We start from the raw sequence: 25,468 nt of genomic DNA, 5'->3' as shown, positions 1-25,468 counted from the left end.
CTGTCTCTTGTTTCTTCTTTTTGTCTCCATCTCTTTCTCTCCAAAGGTGGCTCAGATATAGATCTTTAGTGTACGCCTGGCAAATCATGGCCCTAAGGCCAAGCCCGCCCCAACAAGCATAAACTCATATAACGCCATTAAGAGGTAACTGGATTCAAATCGTGGTTGAAAATGCACAACGTTGCGATACTTATTAATGATTTTTATAATTATTAATAAAGCCCCAGGAATATGGGAGGTGCACTGGGTGCCAGGTTGATGTAACGTGGTGCACACATGTTAGGAGGAGCACCCCTCTCCCACAGGCCCCTCACAGAGGAGGGATGGCAGGTTTGTTGGCATCCTGTCAGAAGTCGTCTGTCTGCACTGTGGGGTGGGGGTGTCCGGCAGGCTCTGAGGGCCCCCTGGAACAACTGTGGAGCACGGGGGGGAGCGCAGGCAGTCTGTACTGAGAGGAGTGTGGGGACTGCTCCCGCATCCCTGTGAACCCAAAGCACCAGAGCAAGCAGCAGTTTGACTCTTCCCTGCCGGTGAGATCGCTGCTACCCGCGGGGTGCCCAGGCCAGACCTGCCCCAGGGCAGAGAGTGTGAGGAGGGCAGGCTCCAAGAGGCAGCGCAGGGTGAAGGGGACACAGCAGGCTGGGGGAGCCTTGGGGTGAAAAGCTTGGCTGGGGACACCTGAGGGGAAACAGCAGGAGGACAGGGAGAGGCTGAGCCCAGGGAGGGCCCAGCCCAAGAGTGGCGGGGTAAGGATGCTGTGGGGGGCTGGACACTGAGTGGGGAGCAGGACGAGTGGGGGCCAGGTGTTGAGGGGAGGACGGAACAGGGGTCTGGGCGCTGAGGGGGGCCGAGGCAAGAGAGCGGTAGCACGAGGCTGAGCTGAGGTGCTGAGGGGGGCAGGGGTGAGGGCGGGGGAAACGAGGGGGCTGAGGGGGGCGGGGTGAGGGAGGGAGAAGCGAGAGGGTTAGGGGATGAGGGGGGGCGGGGGTGAGAGAGGAGGAAGAGAGGGGGCCAGGGGCTGAGGGGGACAGGGTGAGGGAGGGGGAAGCGAGGGGGCGGGGTGAGGGGGACCAGGTGGGGGGAGTGAGGGGGGGATGGCGGTGGGGGGAGGGGAGAGGGAGGGGGGAGTGAGGGGGGTTGGCGCGGGGGGAGGGACGGGGAGGGGGGTGCAGGTGGGGGGAGTGAGGGGGGATGGCGGTAGGGGGGTGCAGGAGGGGGAGTGAGGGGGGTTGGTGCTGGGGGGGAGGGGGAGGGATGGGGAGGGGGGAGTGAGGAGGGTTGGCGGTGGGGGGGAGGGGCAGAGGGAGGGATGGGGAGGGGGGTGCAAGTGGGGGGAGTGAGGGGGGTTGGCGGTGGGGGGAGGGGGAGGGACGGGGGGCAGGCGGGGGGAGTGGGGGGGGTTGGCGGTGGGGGGAGTGAGGGGGAGGGACGGGGGGGTAGGTGGGGGGGGCGGGCTCGCGCGGCGCGCGGGTGGAGCGGAGGTTGGGCTCGGGCTCGGGCTCGGGCACGCGCGGGAGGGCGGGCTGCGGGCGGGGGCGCGCGGGGCGGGAGGCGGGAGGCGGCGCGCGGGCGGGCGGGCGCCGACCCCAGGAGCAGCAGCAGCAGCAGCAGCAGCAGCCGCCCCGCGGTGAGTGAGAGTCGCTCGTGCGCGCCCGGCCCCGGCCCCGGCCCCGCTCCCGCTCCGCGAGCCGCCGCTGTTGAGCCGGCTCCGGGGCCCCTTCGCGGGGAGCGACCCCGGCCCCGCCCCGCCCCGCCCCGCCCCGGGCGCCTGGAGCCCCGCGGGGGGGGGGACCTGTGCGCGGCCCCCCCCGGGGCTCGCTGCGGGCTCCGCGCGAGCTGCAGTCCCGTTGGGGCCGGGCTCGCAGCGGCTCTCGGGCCCGCGGAGGCGAGCGGGGCTCCCGCGCGGCAGCCGCCCCGTGGCCGGGCCGCGGAGCTGGGCCGCGGCGTTCCCGGAGCGCGGGAGCGGATCGTGTCGGCTCCCGCCCGCCTTCAGCCGCGGGGCTGCCTCCGAACCCCGTTTGCCTTTTACTGGAAGGCGAAAGTGTTTGTTAAGCCGAGGAAAGACCATAGAAAAGGCTCTTTCGTGCGACTGGAAGCTCCGGGCTCGGCTCGGCTCGGCTCTGTGGGGCGAGGATAAATGTGAAGCCGGGATCTAGGAGCGGAGTTTCGCTTTGTCAGTTGTGTGCCTCGGGTTGGCTCCCCGCCGCCTTCTCGTACACGTTTTTGTATTTCATTGTTGAAAAAATCCATGCACTGTGTGTGGACGCGGAGAGCATCCAGCAAATCAGCCCCCTTCCTAAGGTCATTCTCTTTGCTTTCGCTGGTTATTTATAGTTTCGGTGGCTCTTGTGGGCTTAGTTGTACCTGATGGTAACTCTTGTATACTTTTTTCAGCTGTGTATTTTCAATAGTGTTGGTTTCTTTGGGCCAGTACACAACTCTTCTTTATCAAAGGGTGGCGTTGGCTGACTTGCGGCAGAAGGAGCAGGCACTTTCACAGGCACACAGGTCGATGGTTGTAAAAAATCTTCTCCAGTTTTAGTCTTTGTATTTTTAACGCTTTTGAAAACTAATTTACTTGGAAGACAAGAAATGAAACATTCCAGGTACAAATTACCTTACAGGAGAGGAAGGTGTATTGGTGTAATGAATCTTCAGTTATTAATGAAAATGGCCGAGTGACCTTTCTCTGTGGAAGAATGTACCTAAGTCGTCATGGTTTTGAAAAGTTCATCATTTCCGGTTTCATATACAATTTTCTTCCATTGACACTTTTAATAGGTAAGGAGAACACATGATCCAGACCGTCTGACTTTACCTGGGGTGCCTGTGATAGGAAATTTCATAGAAATGTTGCCTTTCCTTTTCCTCCACTTGGAGACAAATGCTCAGAAACAAAATTTTGAATTTCAGCTTGGTTTACTACCAAGCAGTCTGGAAAAGACCGACACCACTCTAGTTGTAACCCTCAAAAACCAGATACTTTCAGAATGGCTTCTTCACCCTTTCAAATGGCAAGGAAAAGTGTTGGGCTTCTTATCTTTGTCAAAGCTTTGTTCTTTCAACTGCAGATGGATTGAGAGAAAAGCTAGATGTACAGTGGGTTTCCTGACTTTGGTTATACTGGTTTGTGGTTTTATGCTTTCAGATAGCTTTAGAGAAGTGCCTTCTTGTTCCAATGTATACGATTAGCGACTTAAGCTACATATGGGGTAATTAGAAAACTACCTAAAACACATTTTTGCAGTGACAGTTGGTTTATTAGCATTTATCATTTTTCCTTCAAAGAAAGAAGTGTGCATTAAAATGAGTTGAGCCTCATACTCATGCTATTTGCATATTTTTTTCTGTGATGAGGGTCAGTGGTGATCACTTTCTGCTCCTAGAATAATATTAATGGATGATAAAGAGAAAAATGGTATGAACTCTCTCTTAATGTTACGAATAGTGGTGATGGTGATTCTTAAATATTCAGTAGGTTCTTATGGGTGCTAAGAACAAAATAGTTTTGATAGTAATTCTCAAAGGCCTTTAACAAGGAGTGGAAAAATACTGAAAAAATTCCCCTCAGAGTTGGAGATGAGATATTAAACCATAGTTCTCTAGATGATGATTTGAAACTGGAAAAAAATCTCTTTAAACTCCCAACTACATCCCCTCCTTTTTTTCACAATTTATTCTCAAAGGGGCTCTAAAGTAAAATGCCGAAGATTCCAACTTTTGCCCCCTATTGGACTGGTGAAGTGAGCTCTAGATCAGAAGAAAAAGGCCCCTTTTTAAAATGCAAATGGTGTAGATACTTTGTGAGCAGTCTCCCACTCAACCTGTTGATTTGTTTTGTTAACAGAGCAGAGAATAGCAGAGTGTATGAAATCCCCAAACCTTTGAATTATCAGGATTTAAAGTAGCATTTTTGGTGTTTAGCTTCTTGTAGTTTTTAATCTTCTCGTGGTGGGCTATATGGAAGTGCAAACCATGAAGTCACAGTATTGAATGAGAGTTCAATTTAGACATAAAAAATGTAGCTCGAGGAATTATTAATGTGGAAGAGGAAAAACTTATGCTGCAAATTAATGCATTTAACTTTCTGAAATTTCCAGTATCTTGAAACTGTTTTTAAATTCTAACTCGGCATTTCAGTTGTAGCTTAAATGCTTAGCATAAATTTAAATTTATAAAAAGTATTTCCACACTATTAAGCCAAGATACAGTCACGTAGAAGAAGATGGATTCTATTTCCAGGACACTGATTGTGCCAACTGTTTTAAAGCATTTTGAAGATCCATATTTATTTCAACTATCACAGATGTAACTAAATTAAGCTGTACTGTCCATATCAAATAAAATGCTCTTTTGTCACATATAGAATTGAGTTATAAAGAATGATTTATTCTGGAGATGTGCATTTTGTTGAATACTTGCTGGTTTGGAACTCTCCAAAGACAGTTAACTTGAGCAGGGAAGGTGAGCAAATACATACTCTTTATATTGCTTATATAACCACCTTCCTTAATTTTTCAAAGTAAACGTCAGAGATATGACAAATGTAATTTCGGATTACCAAAGTCCCACACTGAAAATTACTTTGCTTTGTGACTGGTCACTGGGGTGATTGTTCCAAATCTGCCGACTGGTTTTAAAAACAGCTCCTTATGAAAATGTGGGAAAGGCTTGGCTCACAAGAACAGTTTTATGACGGGTGTCAGTGTACTTTAATCCTAATTTTTATTACTTCTTCCATGGTGGCCCTTTATGGGTCTGAGAACTTGTTTGTGATATATCCCTATGTTAAAGGGTACAATCAGCAAACTGAACTTTGTAATCAAGAAATAAAAGCTGCATATCACAACAGCCAATCTCCGACCTGAATGTGTGGTAGAGAGTAGTCTCAAGTTATCTGAGTTTCTAATGTGCTTTTAACCCATTGACTTGAAGTGTGGTTTTCTTGACATGTATCCATCTTATTGCTGGAATAGGATGCACCATGAACATTCATACTAAGGAGTTAAAACAGCTTATGGCTGAAGAGTTAATGCATCACTTCAGCTCAAAAGATTTTTATAATTCAGCTTAGTTACAGATATTGCCATCTGCCATTTTCTTTCTATGTGCATGAACATAAATGTATCTTGGATAGATGTACTGTTGTGGTTCTTAGCAAAATAATAAAGCCTTAGTTAAGGTTTTATTCTGATGCATTCTGCTACTGAAAATGTAAGTTGGGAAATCAAAGTGGTTGTGGATTGAGAGGTGTTCAGGTATTTTTAACTTATTTTTTGCTTATGGGACTGTTTTTGGGTATGTTTGGACTAGGTTTTGTGCTTCGGTCCGTGACAGTTGCCTGAGCTTGTGATTATAAGCAGAAAGATCTAAGCTTGTGGGTAACAGAGAAGAAATGTTTTCCTCTTTGTGTCCACATAATGCAGGGCTGTGGGAAGAGATGCTTAATGAGGATGATTATTGCTATGTCTGTGGCTTTCTATAAATCCACTTGTAATGGAGGCTTTGTACAGTTACTTCTGAATCTGTACATTTAAACACTGCAAATAGCAATCATGGAGCCGGCTAATAGCAGACTGTCAAGTAAGTGCAATCCTTGTGAGAACATTCAGCCATAGATCTCAATTTAAGTATTCCTTTTACCAGCAAATGTTTCTTATAGCAGTTGCTGTATATGTAGTTTAAAAAAACATTCGTTGCTGCCTGTTTCAGCCTTACTTTCTTGAATCTTCACGAACTTTCTAATTAAAAACAGGTTTTTCGTTCTCTCCGCTCTGTCTCAGGGAGACTGTAGAACAGATTCAGATTGTAGAGATTTTACAGATTCAGAAGATCTGCAGTTCAGCATGAATTTTATTTGATGTTCAGAGACTACTAGTAGCCAGTAGGAGAGAGTTTAGTAGCCAGTTTAAACAAAAACATGATTCGTACGTTTGTTCATATGACATAATATGCAGCTACAGTTTTTGTAATGTGATTTCCATGATTATGAATGAAAAATTCAGACATGTATTTCACAATAGGATTGTACAGTAACAAACCCATCAAGCATTCGTTGGATCAGCTAAATGCCACTAGGCAGCAGTTTTATCTGGTCTTGTTAGTACATTATAAAGGGCAAACCTTTGCATTTCAATTTTACAGTGTGTTTTAAAGTGCCTTTTAGAATCTAGGCTTAAGAGTTAAACTACTTAATTCCATTTTGCAGCGCTCTCTCTCTCTCTCTCTCTCTCTCTCTCTCTCAGACACACACACACACACACACACACACTACGCCCCCCCCCCCCCCCCAAGATGGCAGGGAAAATGCTGATGTTATGCTAAGACAATACAGAAGACTGTAAAAATAAACTATCCACTTTATATAAGACACTATCAACACATTACTGTGTATTAGGTAATTTGTGTAGTAGTTTGTAAGTTAAAATTGCATTCATGCACAGCTTATAACTATATGTTAAGAAGATTTCTTATAGTTATCATTAATTTTGATGATTTGGATGCAGTTCTTAATAAGAACTTACTTGTTATGCACACCAGTCTTTCTGATATACATAGAGGTGATCTGTGGGGACATCTAAAATACTTTTCATTTTGGACATATTAGCACACTTTGTTTGCAAAAGCAAGTTTCGTGTCTACAAACTTTTGTACAGTGTTCAAATGCGAAATATACATTTCTTCTCCAGTAGAAACTTGTAATTTTTTGGAGAGGTTGCTAACTGAAATTTCTTGTCTTGGAAAGTATTACATAATTTATGTACGAAAACTGTCAAGAGCATGGAAACTACAAATCCTAAAATTTAAGAATGAACTACGACATCAGTGCTTTAAGAACATAAGAATGGCCATACTGGGTCAGACCAAAGGTCCATCTAGCCCAGTATCCTGTCTACTGACAATGGCCAATGCCAGGTGCCCCAGAGGGAGTGAACCTAACAGGCAGTGATCAAGTGATCTCTCTCCTGCCATCCATCTCCATACTCTGACAAACAGAGGCTAGGGACACCATTCTTTATCCATCCTGGCTAATAGCCATTAATGGACTTAACTTCCATGAATTTATCCAGTTCTCTTTTAAACCCTGTTATAGCCCTAGCCTTCACAACCTCCTTGAGGAGTTGACTGTGCGCTGAGTGAAGAAGCACTTCCTTTTATTTGTTTTAAACCTGCTGCTCATTAATTTTTATCTTATCTATACATACACTTTAAATGGCATGTGTACTTCAGGCAAATAATATGAAATTCCCTTGTTTTCTTTTCTCATCTGATGTCGTGAACTTAATGAAATGATACATGTGAACATACGTGAGGCATCACTGGAAGAACCTTAATGAGAACAGGAAGTAAGTGCTACTTGGTTCTGCAATTTGTGGTGGTGATGAAGTGGTACCTTCTCTTTGCATTTGGAACTTGGTCCACAGTGTTGTGGATGTCTTGGTTCATTCATTTAGTTTATTATATAAAATGATGACTTCAGTATATCAATAATACTTTCTCTTTCCTATTACCATCTTGTATAAGTGCTTCATTTTCTTTCTATCATCTACATAAACGTCTTTCATTGTTTGGAATATTAACCAAGAAATCGAGCCTAGAATCTTGCCAAACTCTTTGTGAATACATTTCAAGCAATGTTATCAAAGTGAATATTTAACACTATTCAACAGGGTAAAGGTGCAGTAATTGCAGATTAAAGGAGAGGGAACTACTCTCCCATTGGAGTTGTGTGAGTTTTAATTGTAGATCTTTCATATTTACGTATTTTTCACGTATTGTGCTCATGATATATTGCTGGAAATTCCACAGAACTCTAGTGAAATTGACTGCTATCCTCCAAGTTTTGTGGTTAGTCTAGGACACACATGAAAAAAGTTTTAGAAAAAGTGGTCATTAGTGGACAGCCAATTACATATCACTTTGCAGTTGGAGTATGGATGCTGACATGACTGACTTTGGGCTGTGGAGAGAGAGGAAGAAAGTCTTGTACCAATAAGATGATAGTCCTCCTCTCTATGGCTCTGCTGAGATTACGTCTAAATGTGCAGAACGTCTAAACTATGGTAAATTTTTCTAGTCGGAAAGCAAATCCTACTGATTTGGAGGCTAATAGGAAAGATTGGTAGAGTGGAGGCCAACAGTGTCCATGGGTAATGCCTGTGTGAGAAGCTAATACATGGCTTCTTGGAGAGTGGTGTGTACTAGTGCATCATGCTGGAAGGAGTACCCCCTGTTTAACCACCGTATCTAACAGGTGGCAAATTTTGAGGCACCCCCCCATCACTTCTTTCCATTCTTTTCTAAAATATCCCTGAACCATCCTCATTACTCACCCCACTCCTCTGTCACTCTCTCTATTTTCCTCCTTTTTCCATTATGGGGAATGTATAATTCACTGGTATCTTCTGGGAGATTTGATTGGCAAGTGCCAGAAAGTTCTTCTGCAGTCTGTGGAAGGTCTGAGATCTTCTGTGACTTCTTATTAGAGGCCCAGGGAGGGGAGCCTGAACATTTGCTGTTGTTTAATATTTGTATACAGTGTATGGATGCACATTGTGCTTTACAGAAAGACACTTCCAGCTCATTCAAGGGGTTTACAGTTTGGGAACCTTCTCTTTTCCTGATCTTAGGGTATTGTTGGGATTTTGGGTGCTGGGCTGTGAGGTTCTCCATTGCTTTGGAGAGGAGAATGGGAGTAATATACATAGCAAATCCTGGTTGGCAGCGGAACTGGAGAAGCACCCCAGAGGACCAGGTCAGGCCACTAGCAAGAACATCTCTCCTCTAATTCTGTCACCCAGTGCAATCCTCTGTATGGCAAAAGCCTGGAAGGAGTATTCTCAGCAAAGGGTCAGAATGCATGCAGAATAGTCTTCTGATCCTTGTCCTTCAGTAAACGTATCAACTTCTAGGGTACAGCCTTTCAGAAAGCTATTTATTTTTCAGCACTAAACTCAGTTGCAGCTGACATGTAGGTAAGTACTTTCTTCAGGCCTTACCTGTGAGGAGAGGAATTATTTAGATTGGCACAAGGGGGCTATAATTGGGAGTTGCGGGATGAAATTGAGCAGAGGAAAAATGTAAGGTCGAATATGTGGCTTCATGTCTCAAGGGCAGTGGTAGAACACTATCACTTATTTAAGCAAAACACTGTTATATTTACTATGGAGAAGAATCCTGTACTGGGTAATAGGCCGCTACCATTTATAACTTCTAAAATTCCATGTAGTGTTCCGCATTGAACTTCATGAGTTTCCTTATATGTATGTTCTAGGGATAACATTCAGGTTTGTCTCTATAAGACCCATATAGGGCAGCTGCTTGGAGGTTTTTTTTTGTTTGTTTTTTTCCCCCCCAGTGTTTGGCTTTTTTGTGTTTCATTTTAACAGATGAAATCAGCTGGGATCCTTGAGCTTTGTACCTGTGTGCAACAGGAAGTTATTGACATAGGACACTTGATTCTTGAGTTTGGTTCTCTCAAGCCAAACATGAGGAAATCTAAGTTAGACCTTGTGGTGTGCCTGGAAGACCACTCTGCCCACGTTCTTGGGATGAGGGTGGGAAAGGGGGTGGTTGTCTGAGAAAGTTTATATTTCTCATTTGTGTGAGGTAGTTTATGGAACTGTTGGTATGTCAGTTTGTAAAATATACATATTTTTTAAAATTCTGCATGTGCCTAGAGATGTTTTGATAGGTTCACTATATAAACTAGAGAGTAAACGAGTCTGAGAGGAGGTGTAAAGTGAAGGGATAATGTTGTCCTTATCTTTGATGCTGTTATGTGTATATATTTTATGATGTGTGTTTAAATATGTAGTTTGTAAAGAGCTTTGGGATCCTTTGAGTTGAAAAAACACTATGGGCTTGTCTACACTGGCACTTTACAGCACTACAACTTTCTCACTCGGGTGTGAAAATACACCCCCGTGAGCCCTGCAAGTTTCAGCACTGTAAAGTGCTAGTGTAGACAGTGCACCAGGGCTGGTAGCCACACTGCCACCTCTGGGAGCTATTCCCCTCGTGGGGGTGGATTTTTAGAGCGCTGGGAGAGAGTTCTATGCCGTGACTACACAAGCCACGTTAAAGTGCTGACACGGCAGCGCTTTAACATTGCCAGTGAAGACATGCCCTGTGGGAATGGTGCTGGTTGTCAGATTAAATGTGTTGCAAAGAAACTGTATGTATATTTTGTCTAATATTTATCAAGATATGACATCTCTAAGGAGGAAAACCTGATAATATGCTCTCTGAGAGAACTTTTTAGTAAGGTGCGTATTACTTCAAATGTGAAATAGTTATGTTTGCTTATATTTTCTTAAAGGACTATCATCAGGGCAAACGTTTAGGTTTTGCAAAATATAAAAATGATAGAAATGTTTCAATTTAAAAAAAAAACAGATTGCAATGGAAAATCTGTAACTTGTATCATGCATAGAACTTGAAAGTGAAAATGATTAGAAGCTGACGGTAAATAAACGTAAGAAATTCAGTAATCACTTTTCATTGTCCAAGCAGAAAGAAATGCAAAAACTAAATAGCATAAATAGTAAAAATTAGGATACTAAAGCTATCAACCTGTAAGCAGGAAATAATTTCATGCATGTATATAGTTCTGTTGAGATTGGGACTGCTTACATGATTAGGGTCTTAATTATATTTTTAATAAAACTTTTGTATTAATATAAGGTAAGCGAACCCATTTAAAAAAAAAATTAACTTGTCTGTTTGAAGTGTGCATTTTTGACCACATTTTAGCTATCTGTTCTAAAGGTGACTTGGCCAAATGTTGGTGGTTGAGTTGAGACATTTTTCTCTTTAAGGTATGTTAATTTTTTTCCCTCTGTGGAGAATTTGATTGCTGAGGTTCTGTTTCCTTGTGCTAATCTTGTTCCTGGGTAACTTTCAATTACTGCGGTGTTAGATATGAAAAAGAATAAATGCATGGAAACAAGTATTTCAGCAGATCGTAAGGTTATGGATTTAGTTTTCTGACATCTCTTGCTATTAAGATAAAAATGGTAAACTTTTGCAAAAACAGGTTTCAGAGTAGCAGCCGTGTTAGTCTGTATTCGCAAAAAGAAAAGGAGTACTTGTGGCACCTTGGAGACTAACTAGTCTGTATTCGCAAAAGAAAAGGAGTACTTGTGGCACCTTAGAGACTAACTTGTTAGTCAAGTACTCCTTTTCTTTTTGCAAAAACCTGATTGTTTCCTGTGGACCTGAGAGATTGAAGTTTCTCTTTCTAAAATTTTTACTTTTCTCACTGATTTTCTCACTGCGTGGTTCTTACTATTTATTTATTTATTTATTTTGGTGCTTGAAAGCAAATTCTAATTACAATCAGACGGATTTAAAATAGGATATTACAGAGTGGTTGTAGTTGCTTCCTATCCCATTGTAAAATGAATTTTAAAAATCCCCCTGCCCTAAGTTTCAGAGTAGCAGCCGTGTTAGTCTGTATTCGCAAAAAGAAAAGGAGTACTTGTGGCACCTTAGAGACTAACAAATTTATTAGAGCATAAGCTTTCGTGAGCTACAGCTCACTTCATCGGATGCATTTGGTGGAAAAAACAGAGGAGAGATTTATATACACACACACACACACACACAGAGAACATGAAACAATGGGTTCATGTTCTCTGTGTGTGTGTGTGTGTATATAAATCTCTCCTCTGTTTTTTCCACCAAATGCATCCGATGAAGTGAGCTGTAGCTCACGAAAGCTTATGCTCTAATAAATTTGTTAGTCTCTAAGGTGCCACAAGTACTCCTTTTCTTTTTGCCCTAAGTTTAACTTCCTTCCCCACCACATTTTAGAATCCATGTCATTTATGAAGCTGTGAAAGGTCTTCACAATTTTACTTGATTGTATGCTGTATCCTCATCCACTGCTCTTCATCTGTCCAGTTCTTTAGACTGTAAGCCCTTCAGGTTTGGGATTCTCTCTTTTTTTGTGTTTGTGTAGCACCTAGCACAATAGGACTGTGATCCTAAGACCGCCTTGATGCTAATCGGCAGAGTTCACTGTTCTGTAACAGTAACTCTTACCATGCCTGACAAACTCACTACACCTAACACTTTGCTGTCATAGTAGTTATCTATAAAGAATGTAATGTGAGATCTTAAATGAAAGCTAGGATTATGCTGGTCATTAATATTATGAAATGTATGTACAGATTATATTTAAAAAGCAATGCCTGTATACTGGAAAATATATCCTTCTAGTTCGTATTAAGGTTTTACTCCCCAGTAGAGGTGAAAAACTGGTTTGCCAGACAAAGGGAGGTATTTTCAGATGTGTAGATTAAGCATTGTAAAGCCAACACAATGGAAGATCCATTTACATGTGAAAGTCAACAGGAAAAACTGGTCAACTGGGGAATGTGAAACAAACAGGAGTCTGGGAAGACAAATTGGAGCCGGCACCCCAAGAAGAGAATCACAGAGGTCATCCCATCTTTGGCGGAGAAAACAACGTGTTTCGGAAATACAAGGAGAAGCAAAAAGACATTGGGAAGCAAAAAGGACAGTGTTTTTTGTATTCATGAAAGTTGGATCATGATTATGAGCGCTAGTGATGCTGGGAGGTTGCTTTAGGTGAGAAAATGTTTTAGGCAAGGATTTTAGACGGTTAACTTTAAGTTTAGGAAGCATCCTTTTCGTTTTACATGTGATCTGTTCTTATTATCCTTGCTCACTGTTTCTTAAATCTTAATCTTTGTAAATAAATTTATATTTGTTTTCACTATTAGTAGATTCCAGTGCTGTGTTATGTAGGGAGCTGATTCTGAATTGTGCCAGTCAGGCTGTGTATATGCTGTCTCTTTGGGGAGAGCTTACGATACTTACGGTGAGTGTCAAGTGATTCACTGGATACTCCACGAATGCTGGAATACATCAACTGTTAACCTGCAAGGCAAAGTAGGGACTAGCAGAGCCCTGAGGGGAGTGCTTGAGTGGCTGAAGGGCTTAAATTTGTTAGTCTCTAAGGTGCCACAAGTACTCCTTTTCTTTTTGCGAATACAGACTAACACGGCTGCTACTCTGAAACCTGTGAAGGGCTTAAGAGTGTGAGGGAGGTGAATGACATCCAGCTATCACAAGTAATACTCCTTGCTGGAGGCAGAAGGGTAACATAGTGATACTCAATCCGGAACACCCTGAGAAAGTGTTAATAGCACTGCAATCCTGATTGGGGCTTTTTGTAAGGATCGTAACATAAGTAATACTGCTTAGAATAAAATAAAATTTATTTTCCTGAAATTTTGCATTCCACACCTTGTTGTAAGTTTTTTCTGGGAATTTTGAACACTTCCATAAATTTCACTTTTAAACTTATTTAAAAACTTTTTTGGGGTTCTTAATGCCTCCAGAAGGGTTCCAAATATTTTTTTTGGGCCATGATGAAATTGGCCTTTTAATAATTTGGGGTGGAGGGTGTTTTTCAGCATTACAAGGTGTATAATAAAAACCAGCTTGTGATATCTCTTACTAAGGCCAGGTTTGCACTAGAAAAAATTTAGTGGTATAACTACACAGGCAAACCGTCCTGGTGTAGATGCAATTTATACTGGCAAAAAAGTGCTTTATCTGTTATAGCTTACACCATCAGTTCTCGAACTTTAGCAACCCGAGGATCCCCATTTTGATTTAAATATTTTCACTCCCATTCCACCCCTGCCCCTCCTCTTCCCCGCTTCTTTTTGCGGCGTGCAGGAGGCACTGGGAGGGAGGGGGATGAGTTGATCAGTGGGGCTGGAAGCCCCAGACATGATTCCGTCCCCTCCCCTGAGTGTACCCTGTTCCTGCTGCTCCTCCTCCCTCCCAGCGCCTCCTGTACACCGCTGAACAGCTGTTCCCTGGCATGCAGGAGGCGCTGGAGGGAGGGGGAGTAGTTCATCAGGATTAGCAGACCCCCTGGAGTACCCTCGCAGACCCCTCAGGGCTCCGTGGGCCCGACTTTGAGAAATGCTGGCTTACACCAATTTCCTGAGTAAAATAAAATATACTGGCAAAAACAGAGGGGTTTTTTTTTTTTTCTGCTATCGCATCTGTGCTAGGGTCTTTGCTGGTATGGAAATATTACAATTACATCAGCATAAAAGTGCTTTTGCCTGTATAGCTTGGTGAAAGCATCTTTTTGCCTGTAATAAGCTGGAGAAATGGTCTGCACAAAGTAAAATACCTCTAATCAGTTTAAAGTAGTGTTTTGTTTCTATTTTTCCTTGTTTCCTGCACTCTTCTTTGTTACCTTGGGCTACTACAGCCTGGGTCACGCTCATACAGAGCTGTTTTCACCTGTGTACAGTGCTATATAAGAGCATGACACATGCCTTGTGACAAAATTGTAAGAGTTTTATATGTGCAAAGTATTAATAATTATGCTTAACTCTTACTATATTTATAAAGCTCTTATGGACCTCAGTGACAAAATTGTATTATTACATTAACTCATACACTTGTATAATCTCTGCATATATCTTTGCTAATTTTAGGGAGCAAAAGGAGGTTGGGTGGTATAAACTAACTGGAGTAAGAGTAAATGCTGTGGCATTGTATGTTAGTGAGCTACAGGCTGCATGGCTTTCTATTGATTTCCAGACATTATAATGTTTGGTACTTTTTAAAGCTGTAGAATTTTTCTAAAAAAGCGAATAAGGTTTCTACAGGAGCTTAGATACGATGGTGATTAGGGCCATGAAAGTAGCTAGATACAGAACAGACCACTGTCTACTTCTTGAAAAATAACCTGCCCAAAATCACAAGAATCAACAGTCTACCCACAGTGACAATAAGAACAAGGGCTTTTAAATACACAATAACTGATATGTTTTGCTCTGTTAGTTTGCAAGCTGTGCAGGGGATGGGACCATGTGCACTTTATCTGTACTGTGTGGTGCTGAACATGTTAGAGTGCTGTAAAATATTTAATATGAATTTGTTCTAGTAGTGAAAAATACATTGTAAATATAAATCTGAGTTAGAGGTGGATTATTCTTAATTTATTAAACTTTAGTTGTATTTTGGAGATTAATGGCTTCTTGTCATTAAAATATGTCTCCTTTAGCAAGTAGGTCAGGGCTGTACTGCCTTTCCCCGTTTTTCTTTTTTTCTTTTTCTTTTTCCTCTTTATCACTAAAGATATGTGTGCTGTTTTAGATGTGATCAGAAGCATTAACATTTCAGTTTGGGTTTGGTATATTGTCGTGACATCTTGGTGCTGGAACTGGCCAAATAAGTAAGTAATGTAGCAACTGAGGGGCAAGTGTTCTGACTAGAGCCTGTTGTGAAATTGTTGGTTTTCTGTGCATCTTAAGTGAGTTGACAGCCCACTAGATTCTAATTGCACAGTAAGAAAAGGAGTACTTGTGGCACCTTAGAGACAAGGTGCCACAAGTACTCCTTTTCTTTTTGCGAATACAGACTAACACAGCTGCTACTCTGAAATCTGTAATTGCACAGTGTAATTAAAATAAACACCATAATGCTAATCGTTTATATATTTTTGCCTTTGGCTGAAGTTTTACATTAGAAACTGCTATACTTTTGGTGAAAGTAGTTTTAATATTATTTTAATTTATTTATTTATTAGGCTGCCTGTTTCCAGTCCAGCAGTATTTCTGTGAGTGGATAAAATATTGCTAGACAGACTCATTTTTGTTTTTATTACCTAACAGTATATTCTAGAAATAAAGTTATTACTGCTTTTAAGAAAAACTGCCACACTTGAGCGTTTAATTCCATTAGTCTCAAGCAGTCACTGATGAAATGAATAAATGACAGGTTATATATAGATATAAATTTGCAATTATTTACTTCTTTGAGGGGAAAATAATGATATTTTGTTTGTCCAATGACTAGTGTTGAAAATCAAAGCAACATACCAGATGTTTTTCCTAACGACTGCAGTTCAAGGTCTCTTTTGTATAGAGGAGGGTTTGAACGGAGTTCGGCTCCTGTCTTTGTAGTTTCTCTTGCTTGTTAGTGCAGCACTTCTCTAACTGTTCCGTTCAGCAGACCACTTCATGAGAGAGTTCAATGGACTAACTCCCCTTCCAATCTCCTGTTGCTTCTAAAAGTGCTTCGTTCTGTGGGTAACTGGTAAGGGATCTATGGGATATAGATGGTTCATGGCTCAGAGTCTGAGAGCCTCTGTTAAATGATCTTTTTAGTCTATGTAATTTAAATAGGTATGCTGTTTTTCATAAGATATTGATTGATAGTGATGTGTAGTTGGGAATTTATGCAAGTGAATGATTAGCTAGTGCTGCTAAAGTTCTGCTCAAGTCCTGTCCTGTCCTGTACAGGTTCTGCTGTCCTAGCCTTGTCCTGAAAAAGACCCTGCCTACTATGGAAGTAACAACAGTGTTTAAGGGTCATAGTACAATTTTCCGGAAAGATATAGGCAGGAATATTTTAATAACACAGTTGAGAGAAAGTTCCTTTTCCAGGGAAACAACGAGGTCACACAGTTGTTGCTAGTATGCTTTTGGACAGCGTGGTTTAGACCAAGGGTGGGCAAACTTTTTGACCTGAGGACCACATTGGGGTTTTGAAACTGTATGGAGGGCCAGGTAGGGAAGGCTGTGCCTCCCCAAACAGCCTGGCCCCCTCCCACTTCCTGCCTCCCTCAGAACCCCCGACCCATCCAACCCCCCCACTCCCTGTCCCCTGACTGCCCCCTCCCGGGACCCCACCCCCATCCAACCACCCCCCCCACTCCCTGTCCCCTGACTGCCCCCTTCCGGGACCCCATCCCCATCCAACCACCTACCCCCTCGCTCCCTGTCCCCTGACAGCCCCCCCCAAGAACCTCCGCCCCCTGACTGCCCCCCGGAACCTCCTGCCCCTTATCCAATGCCCCGCTTCCTGCCCCCTTACCATGCTGCTCAGAGAAGCAGGACTGGGAGCCGCGCTGCCCGGCAGGAGCTTGCAGCCCCACCACCCAGAATGCTGGTGGCATGATGAGCTCAGGCTGCAGGGGAGGAGGGACAGCAGGGGAGGGGCCGGGAGCTCAAGGGCCAGGCAGGAGGGTCCCGCGGGCCAGATGTGGCCCACGGGCCGTAGTTTGCCCACCTCTGCTTTAGACTGTATTTTAGTGAATTATACGGCAGTTATTGTAACATGACAAACTGATTAGGATTAGAAATCTCAATACTAGTCTAATTTATGACACAATTGAGTTTTGAATCTGCATATGGAGAGCTATAGTTTGTTAATCCACTGCATCAGTCGTTCTCAAACAGGGTATGTGTAGCCCTGGGTACACAGAGGTGTTCCAGGGGGTCAGCTCATCTAGATATTTGCCTAGTTTTACAACAGGCTACATTAAAAGCACTAGCAAAGTCAGTACAAACTAAAATGTCAATGACTTGTTTATACTGCTCTATATACTATACACTGAAATGTGACATTTTTGTATTTTTAGGTCTCATTTTGTAAACAAGTAGGTTTTAAATGAGGTAAAACTTGGGATATACAAGACAAATCAGACTCCTGAAAGGGGTTCTGTCGTCTGGAAAAGTTGAGAGCCACTGCACTGCATCATCTAGGCCAGAATTGCCGTAGATCACCATAATGATGGGGCTGTTTAGTCTTGATGTTAATTAAGGTGATTTTTCCCTCCTCTTTCTTACACTAGGGCTATGTCTATACTACCGCCTACATTGGCAAAACGTATGTTGCTCAGGGGTGTGAATGTTCCACAGTGCTGTAGGTATAGACGTGGCCTAAGTTAAAGTTCTCTCTACTTCTAAGATGTTTATATGGCAAGAAGCTTTCAGATTTGCTTGGTATGTATATAAAAAAAACACCCTTGAAGAAATTAAGATAATTCTTGGATTTTATAGAGATAATTAAAGAGTCAGGTAAAATATATCAGAAAAAAGATCTTGTGGGCATAACTGCTTTTCTTAAAACAGAAAAACTTGGCTCAAAACAGAAAAACTTTTTCTGTTGAATCGGATTGTTATTCCAAGATCTCTAAATGATATAAAAACATAATTTTTAATAGATTCCTGAAAGGAGATTTTATCTGATTCAGTGAACATTCAACATGTCTTGAAATCCATGACATACCTTTAGAAAGATGTTTTAAAAAAAACTCCATCAGCAATTTTGGTCTGAGATTTGACTGGGCAGGTGGGCATTAGGGAATTTCATAGTTTTATTTTTATAATGAAATTGTGTAGAATTAATATTGATTTATTGTAGCAGCTTGCTACCACCACTATATCTAAGGGTCGCTTGCTAGTTCTGCTTTTATAGTTGTGCCTCTGCATACTTCCTCAGTTAAGATCTGTTGTTGCAGAGGTGAGGGAGTAATGGGGGCATTTTATTATTTTTAAAAATTAATTTTTGAAGGCTTTATTACCTGACTTAAGTGCTTATCAAGCTGAAAAACAGCACATAAATTCTTGGGGAATAGAGGCAAACACTGGTAGAAATGGGTTAAATTAAGCTGTATGTTAATGATAGATTTATTTCCATTTTCAGATATACTTCTTAACCAATTTTTGCACTCAGTCCTAGGGTAGACTGGTATATTTTTGTTTAAGACATTTTAAATGCTTGGGTTTAACTGTGAACAGCAGCTATTGAATCATAGAATCATAGAATCATAGAATATCAGGGTTGGAAGGGACCCCAGAAGGTCATCTAGTCCAACCCCCTGCTCAAAGCAGGACCAAGTCCCAGTTAAATCATCCCAGCCAGGGCTTTGTCAAGCCTGACCTTAAAAACCTCTAAGGAAGGAGATTCTACCACCTCCCTAGGTAACGCATTCCAGTGTTTCACCACCCTCTTAGTGAAAAAGTTTTTCCTAATATCCAATCTAAACCTCCCCCATTGCAACTTGAGACCATTACTCCTCGTTCTGTCATCTGCTACCATTGAGAACAGTCTAGAGCCATCCTCTTTGAAACCCCCTTTCAGGTAGTTGAAAGCAGCTATCAAATCCCCCCTCATTCTTCTCTTCTGCAGACTAAACAATCCCAGCTCCCTCAGCCTCTCCTCATAAGTCATGTGCTCTAGACCCCTAATCATTTTCGTTGCCCTTCGTTGTACTCTTTCCAATTTATCCACATCCTTCCTGTAGTGTGGGGCCCAAAACTGGACACAGTACTCCAGATGAGGCCTCACCAGTGTCGAATAGAGGGGAACGATCACGTCCCTCGATCTGCTCGCTATGCCCCTACTTATACATCCCAAAATGCCATTGGCCTTCTTGGCAACAAGGGCACACTGCTGACTCATATCCAGCTTCTCGTCCACTGTCACCCCTAGGTCCTTTTCCGCAGAACTGCTGCCGAGCCATTCGGTCCCTAGTCTGTAGCGGTGCATTGGATTCTTCCATCCTAAGTGCAGGACCCTGCATTTATCCTTATTGAACCTCATTAGATTTCTTTTGGCCCAATCCTCCAATTTGTCTAGGTCCTTCTGTATCCTATCCCTCCCCTCCAGCGTATCTACCACTCCTCCCAGTTTAGTATCATCCGCAAATTTGCTGAGAGTGCAATCCACACCATCCTCCAGATCATTTATGAAGATATTGAACAAAACGGGCCCCAGGACCGACCCCTGGGGCACTCCACTTGACACCGGCTGCCAACTAGACATGGAGCCATTGATCACTACCCGTTGAGCCCGACAATCTAGCCAGCTTTCTACCCACCTTATAGTGCATTCATCCAGCCCATACTTCCTTAACTTGCTGACAAGAATGCTGTGGGAGACCGTGTCAAAAGCTTTGCTAAAGTCAAGAAACAATACATCCACTGCTTTCCCTTCATCCACAGAACCAGTAATCTCATCATAAAAGGCGATTAGATTAGTCAGGCATGACCTTCCCTTGGTGAATCCATGCTGACTGTTCCTGATCACTTTCCTCTCCTCTAAGTGCTTCAGGATTGATTCTTTGAGGACCTGCTCCATGATTTTTCCAGGGACTGAGGTTAGGCTGACCGGCCTGTAGTTCCCAGGATCCTCCTTCTTCCCTTTTTTAAAGATGGGCACTACATTAGCCTTTTTCCAGTCATCCGGGACTTCCCCCGTTCGCCACGAGTTTTCAAAGATAATGGCCAAGGGCTCTGCAATCACAGCCGCCAATTCCTTCAGCACTCTCGGATGCAATTCGTCCGGCCCCATGGACTTGTGCACGTCCAGCTTTTCTAAATAGTCCCTAACCACCTCTATCTCTACAGAGGGCTGGCCATCTCTTCCCCATTTTGTGTTGCCCAGCACAGCAGTCTGGGAGCTGACCTTGTTAGTGAAAACAGAGGCAAAAAAAGCATTGAGTACATTAGCTTTTTCCACATCCTCTGTCACTAGCTTGCCTCCCTCATTCAGTAAGGGGCCCACACTTTCCTTGGCTTTCTTCTTGTTGCCAACATACCTGAAGAAACCCTTCTTGTTACTCTTGACATCTCTTGCTAGCTGCAGCTCCAGGTGCGATTTGGCCCTCCTGATATCTTTCCTACATGCCCGAGCAATATTTTTATACTCTTCCCTGGTCATATGTCCAAGCTTCCACTTCTTGTAAGCTTCTTTTTATGTTTAAGATCCGCTAGGATTTCACCATTAAGCCAAGCTGGTCGCCTGCCATATTTACTATTCTTTCGACTCATCGGGATGGTTTGTCCCTGTAACCTCAACAGGGATTCCTTGAAATACAGCCAGCTCTCCTGGACTCCCTTCCCTTTCATGTTAGTCCCCCAGGGGATCCTGGCCATCTGTTCCCTGAGGGAGTCAAAGTCTGCTTTCCTGAAGTCCAGGGTCCGTATCCTGCTGCTTACCTTTCTTCCCTGCGTCAGGATCCTGAACTCAACCAACTCATGGTCACTGCCTCCCAGATTCCCATCCACTTTTGCTTCCCCCACTAATTCTACCCGGTTTGTGAGCAGCAGGTCAAGAAAAGCGCTCCCCCTAGTTGGCTCCCCTAGCACTTGCACCAGGAAATTGTCCCCTACGCTTTCCAAAAACTTCCTGGATTGTCTATGCACCGCTGTATTGCTCTCCCAGCAGATATCAGGAAAATTAAAGTCACCCATGAGAATTGTCATTGTCCATTTATGTTTCTCTTACAGTACATATTTACATTCCATATCAAGGGTTCTATCAAAAATCCCATTGACATCAGTGGGAGTCTGATTGTCAATACTTAATATCTCAGTGTTCAGTATTTTATTACATGTTGAAGAATGGTTCATTCATATTGGTGTGAAACAGTTTTTTTTTTTCCCCTAATACTATTGGGAAAAGTAGGAACGTGACAAATACTCCATTCCTGTTTGCTTTATATATGAAGAGTTGTCATTTCCCGGTATTTTAATTTAGTGAATAGTGATCCAAGGAAAAAGCAGAAATAATGAACAGTTCTTGGTGATTTGTTTTTTGCAGGTGTGTCAATGCAATGTGTGGACAGTCAGCATTCCAGTACAGCTGGTCATGCTTCATTTGCTAGGAGGCCAAGTTTTAGGTTGTTTTTTTATCAAAATTTGCTTTTATTGTGAAGTCTCATGTTGTGAATACTGGAACTTCACAATGCATGTTTTGCACTGACTACTTATGCAAAAACTGATTCCATGTCACAGATATCAATGGAAGAAGACCGTGGGAATATTAAACAACATCCTCATTTTCTAAAACAGCCTTGTACAACTTTATTCACCTACTTGCCAGGATAAGTAAATTTTTGGTGGTTGCAGACCAATAAATTATTACTTTTAGTTGTAATTTTCACCACGATCAAGTCTGGGCAAATAGACTTTATTTAGTCTGGTAAATTTGATATGAAAATTTTTGCAGGGCTGCCCTGAAATATGTAGAAAAAGCCATAGGTAATCTTATTACCTAATCTCTTGGGGTAATACAGCTGTAGGCTACACAACAACCAGAGTGATGAACTAAATGAAATTATAGCATGCCAAAATGTTCTAATTTAAATAACTTCTCAGAAAGAAATGTGTCCAACAAACTGAACAACTGCTGTGAAAATACATAATTCTGTTGCCAAAATTTCCTGCTGAACCGCCATTTTTATTGCCAGCAAGTATTTGTTTTACATCTCTTTAGTCTACTTACCATTGGTTTGACCAATATTTCAATAGAAAAGTTGCTGTTATATTCTGCTAACCCAGTGTTTTGTAGCAGTCATTGCAGTCAGCTAGAAAGTTGGCCATTTTTAGTACTCAGTTTGCAGCTCAATTGCAATAGCAGCTTCAAGAAGATAGAAATCCGTATAAGATCCATGTTTCACATGACCTCATTTTAGTTTGATACCACCTGTTATGGTGCCAAAGAAACCTATCTAAACATTGACAGAATTACTGAGTAAATCATGGCCATATATGTGATAGTAAATCGAAATGTTTCCGAACCTTCCATTGAGAATTCATATTTCAAGTCTATTGTTGGTGGGAAAACAATACAATAATCTTTGTTACTGATTTATCAGCATCAGTTGGCTACTAGTTGGCAGCCAGTATCAAGCGGAGTGCCCCAGAGGTCGGTCCTAGGGCTGGTTTTGTTCACCATCTTTATTAATCTGGATGATGGGATGGATTGCACCCTCAGCAAGTTCACAGATGACACTAAACTGGGGGCAGAGGCAGGTACGCTGGAGGGTAAGGATAGGGACCAGAGTGATGGAGACAAATTGGAGGACTGGGCCAAAAGAAATCTGAGGTTCAACAAGGACAAGTGCAGAGTCCTGCACTTAGGACAGAAGAATCCCATGCACCTCTACAGGCTGGGAGCCGACTGGCTAAGCAGCAGTTCTGCAGAAAACGACCTGGGGATTACAGTGGGTGAGAAGCTGGATATGAGTCAGCAGTGTGCCCTCATTGCCAAGAAGGCCAACAGCATATTGGACTGTATTAGTAGGAGCATTGCTAGCAGATCGAGGGAAGTGATTATTCCCCTTTATTCGGCACTGGTGAGGCCACATCTGGAGTATTGTGTCCAGTTTTGGGCCGCCCACTAGAGAGAGAATGTAGACAAATTGAAGAGTCCAGCGGAGGGCAACAAAAATGATTAGGCAGCTGGGGCACATGACTGATGAGGAGAGGCTGAGGGAACTGGGATTATTTAGTCTGCAGAAGAGAAGAGTGGGGGGTGGATTTGATAACAACCTTCCACTACCTGAAGGGGGGTTCCAAAGAGGATGGAGCTCGGCTGTTCTCAGTGGTGGCAGATGACAGAACAAGAGCAATGGTCTCAGGTTGCAGTGGGGGAGGTTTAGGTTGGATATTAGGAAACACTATTTCACTAGGAGGATGGTGAAGCACTGAAATGGGTTACCTCGGGAGGTGGTAGAACCTCCATCCTTAGAGGTTTTTAAGGCCCGGCTTGACAAAGCCCTGGCTGGGATGATTTAGTTGGGGATCAGTCCTGCTTTGAGCAGGGGGTTGGACTAGATCACCGCTTGAGGTCTCTTCCAACCCTAATCTTCTAAGATCACAACATAGAACTCTTGTGTCTTTGAAACCCTTTGGAAATCTTTGGAAGCACTGTACTAACCACCTGCCAAACCTTTTTGTCTCAAAGTCTCTCTTTGTATCCATTATTTGTCAAATAGTGATAAATATCAGAGATATTAGCTACTTAAACCCTAGACACGACACAGTATGTTTGCAGGATATACTGTACTATCTTATCCTCTACTCTGAACTACTTCAGTAACTCGCTGTATTGTGCCTAGGTAAAGATACTGCATGCTGTTTATGCTGCAAATCTAACCATGTTTAAGCATAGCTGTGAAATATTATCGCTAAACCCTTCTATAACATTTTTGCTTAACTTTGTGGACAGAAAGTAGTCCTTTTATAACCATATTACAGAACCACATTTTAGCTTATGTTTGTTTAAAACTGTCTGCTAGGCTTTTCCCCCCCTAAAATTTCATGCCATTGCGATTACTAGTGAAAATGCTAATGTAGACGAGCTGCTGGTGTTATGACTCCTATATTATCTAACTTAGAGGTCAAGGTGGTTAAAAAGTTGATGGTCAAGGCCCCTTGTCTACACTGGGACTCGCATCGTTGCTATTACCTATGGAGTTGCAATGCTGGTAGTATTACTGGTAAATTTTAGGGGAGGAAAGGATGTAGAAAAGGACAATTGAGGTTATAATATGCTTCTGTAATATGGTGGTAACATTTTTGTCTATGCCGGCAAGGAAAAAAAGCATGTTTATAATATGGTTTGGTTGTGTGGATTTTGTGTGGCATAGACAGGGTTCTACTCTGAATTTCCTGATTTTAGTTGACCCAAGCCCTGCTTAACACATTGATTGGCACACATAAAATGAATTAGAAGTTGGCTAACTGCTAGGTCTCAAAATGTAACGGTATACAGGGAAACATTATTCTGTGGGTGCATTTCTAGTGGGATCCCACAGGGATTTAACATTTTTTATTAACAACCTGGAGGAGAACATAAAATCATCAGATAGTTTGCAGATGATACACAAATTTGGGCAGTGGTATATAATGAATAGGACATGTCGCTGATGCAGAGCGATCTGGATTGCTTGCCATTTACAACACACACTTTGCTTCTCTACAAAAGAAAAAGGAAACTAAGCTATCTAAACTACTGCATGCCACAAGGGACCACAACAGTGGTTCCCGTAACCCACCCAGCAATATTGTTAATCTATCCAACTATACTCTTAACCCAGCAGAAGAATCTGTCCTATCTCGGGGCCTCTCCTTTTGCCCCTCCACTCCCACGAACATGATACAGTTCTGTGGTGACCTAGAATCCTGTTTTCGACATCTCCAACTCAAGGAATATTTCCAACACACCTCTGACCAACATATTAACCCACAGAGACCTTCCTACCAAGACTACAAAAAGAAGGATTCTGGGTGGACTCCTCCTGAAGGTCGAAATAACAGACTGGACTTCTGCATAGAGTGCTTCCGCCGACGTGCACAAGCTGAAATTGTGGAAAAGCAGCATCACTTGCCCCATAACCTCAGCCGTGCAGAACACAATGCCATCCACAGCCTCAGAAACAACTCTGACCTCATAATCAAAAAGGCTGACAAAGGAGGTGCTGTCGTCGTCATGAATAGGTCGGAATATGAACAAGAGGCTACTAGGCAGCTCTCCAACACCACTTTCTACAAGCCATTACCCTCTGATCCCACTGAGGGCTACCAAAAGAAACTACAGCATTTGCTCAAGAAACTCCCTGAAAAAGCACAAGAACAAATCCGCACAGACACACCCCTAGAATCCCGACCTGGGGTATTCTATCTGCTACCCAAGATCCATAAACCTGGAAATCCTGGACGCCCCATCATCTCAGGCATTGGCACCCTGACAGCAGGATTGTCTGGCTATGTAGACTCCCTCCTCAGGCCCTACGTTACCAGCACTCCCAGCTATCTTCGAGACACCACTGACTTCCTGAGAAAACTACAGTCCATTGGTGATCTTCCTGAAAACACCATCCTAGCCA

The 25,468-nt window shown here is 42.9% G+C and overlaps 1 protein-coding gene across 20 annotated transcripts in view; it reads left to right on the top strand.

Moving 5' to 3' along the window:
• The first annotated feature begins 2,121 nt into the window (after positions 1-2,121).
• PTPRF (protein tyrosine phosphatase receptor type F) overlaps positions 2,122-25,468 on the top strand; it is a 617,705-nt gene continuing 594,358 nt past the window's right edge. For 6 of the 20 annotated variants that reach the window (XM_043520368.1, XM_043520361.1, XM_043520356.1 and 3 more), the window contains exon 1: positions 2,124-2,301. The gene's annotated coding sequence lies outside the window, so the exon portion shown is untranslated. Of the gene's footprint in view, positions 2,302-25,468 lie in introns of all 20 variants that reach the window. The other 14 variants (XM_043520354.1, XM_043520352.1, XM_043520366.1 and 11 more) reach the window with 5 other exon arrangements.

Source organism: Dermochelys coriacea, chromosome 8, assembly GCF_009764565.3.
Source record: "Dermochelys coriacea isolate rDerCor1 chromosome 8, rDerCor1.pri.v4, whole genome shotgun sequence".
NCBI classification, from domain to species: Eukaryota; Metazoa; Chordata; order Testudines; family Dermochelyidae; genus Dermochelys; species Dermochelys coriacea.
Note: the sequence above shows the minus strand (reverse complement) of the source record. Positions and strands in the feature narration are given on the sequence as shown.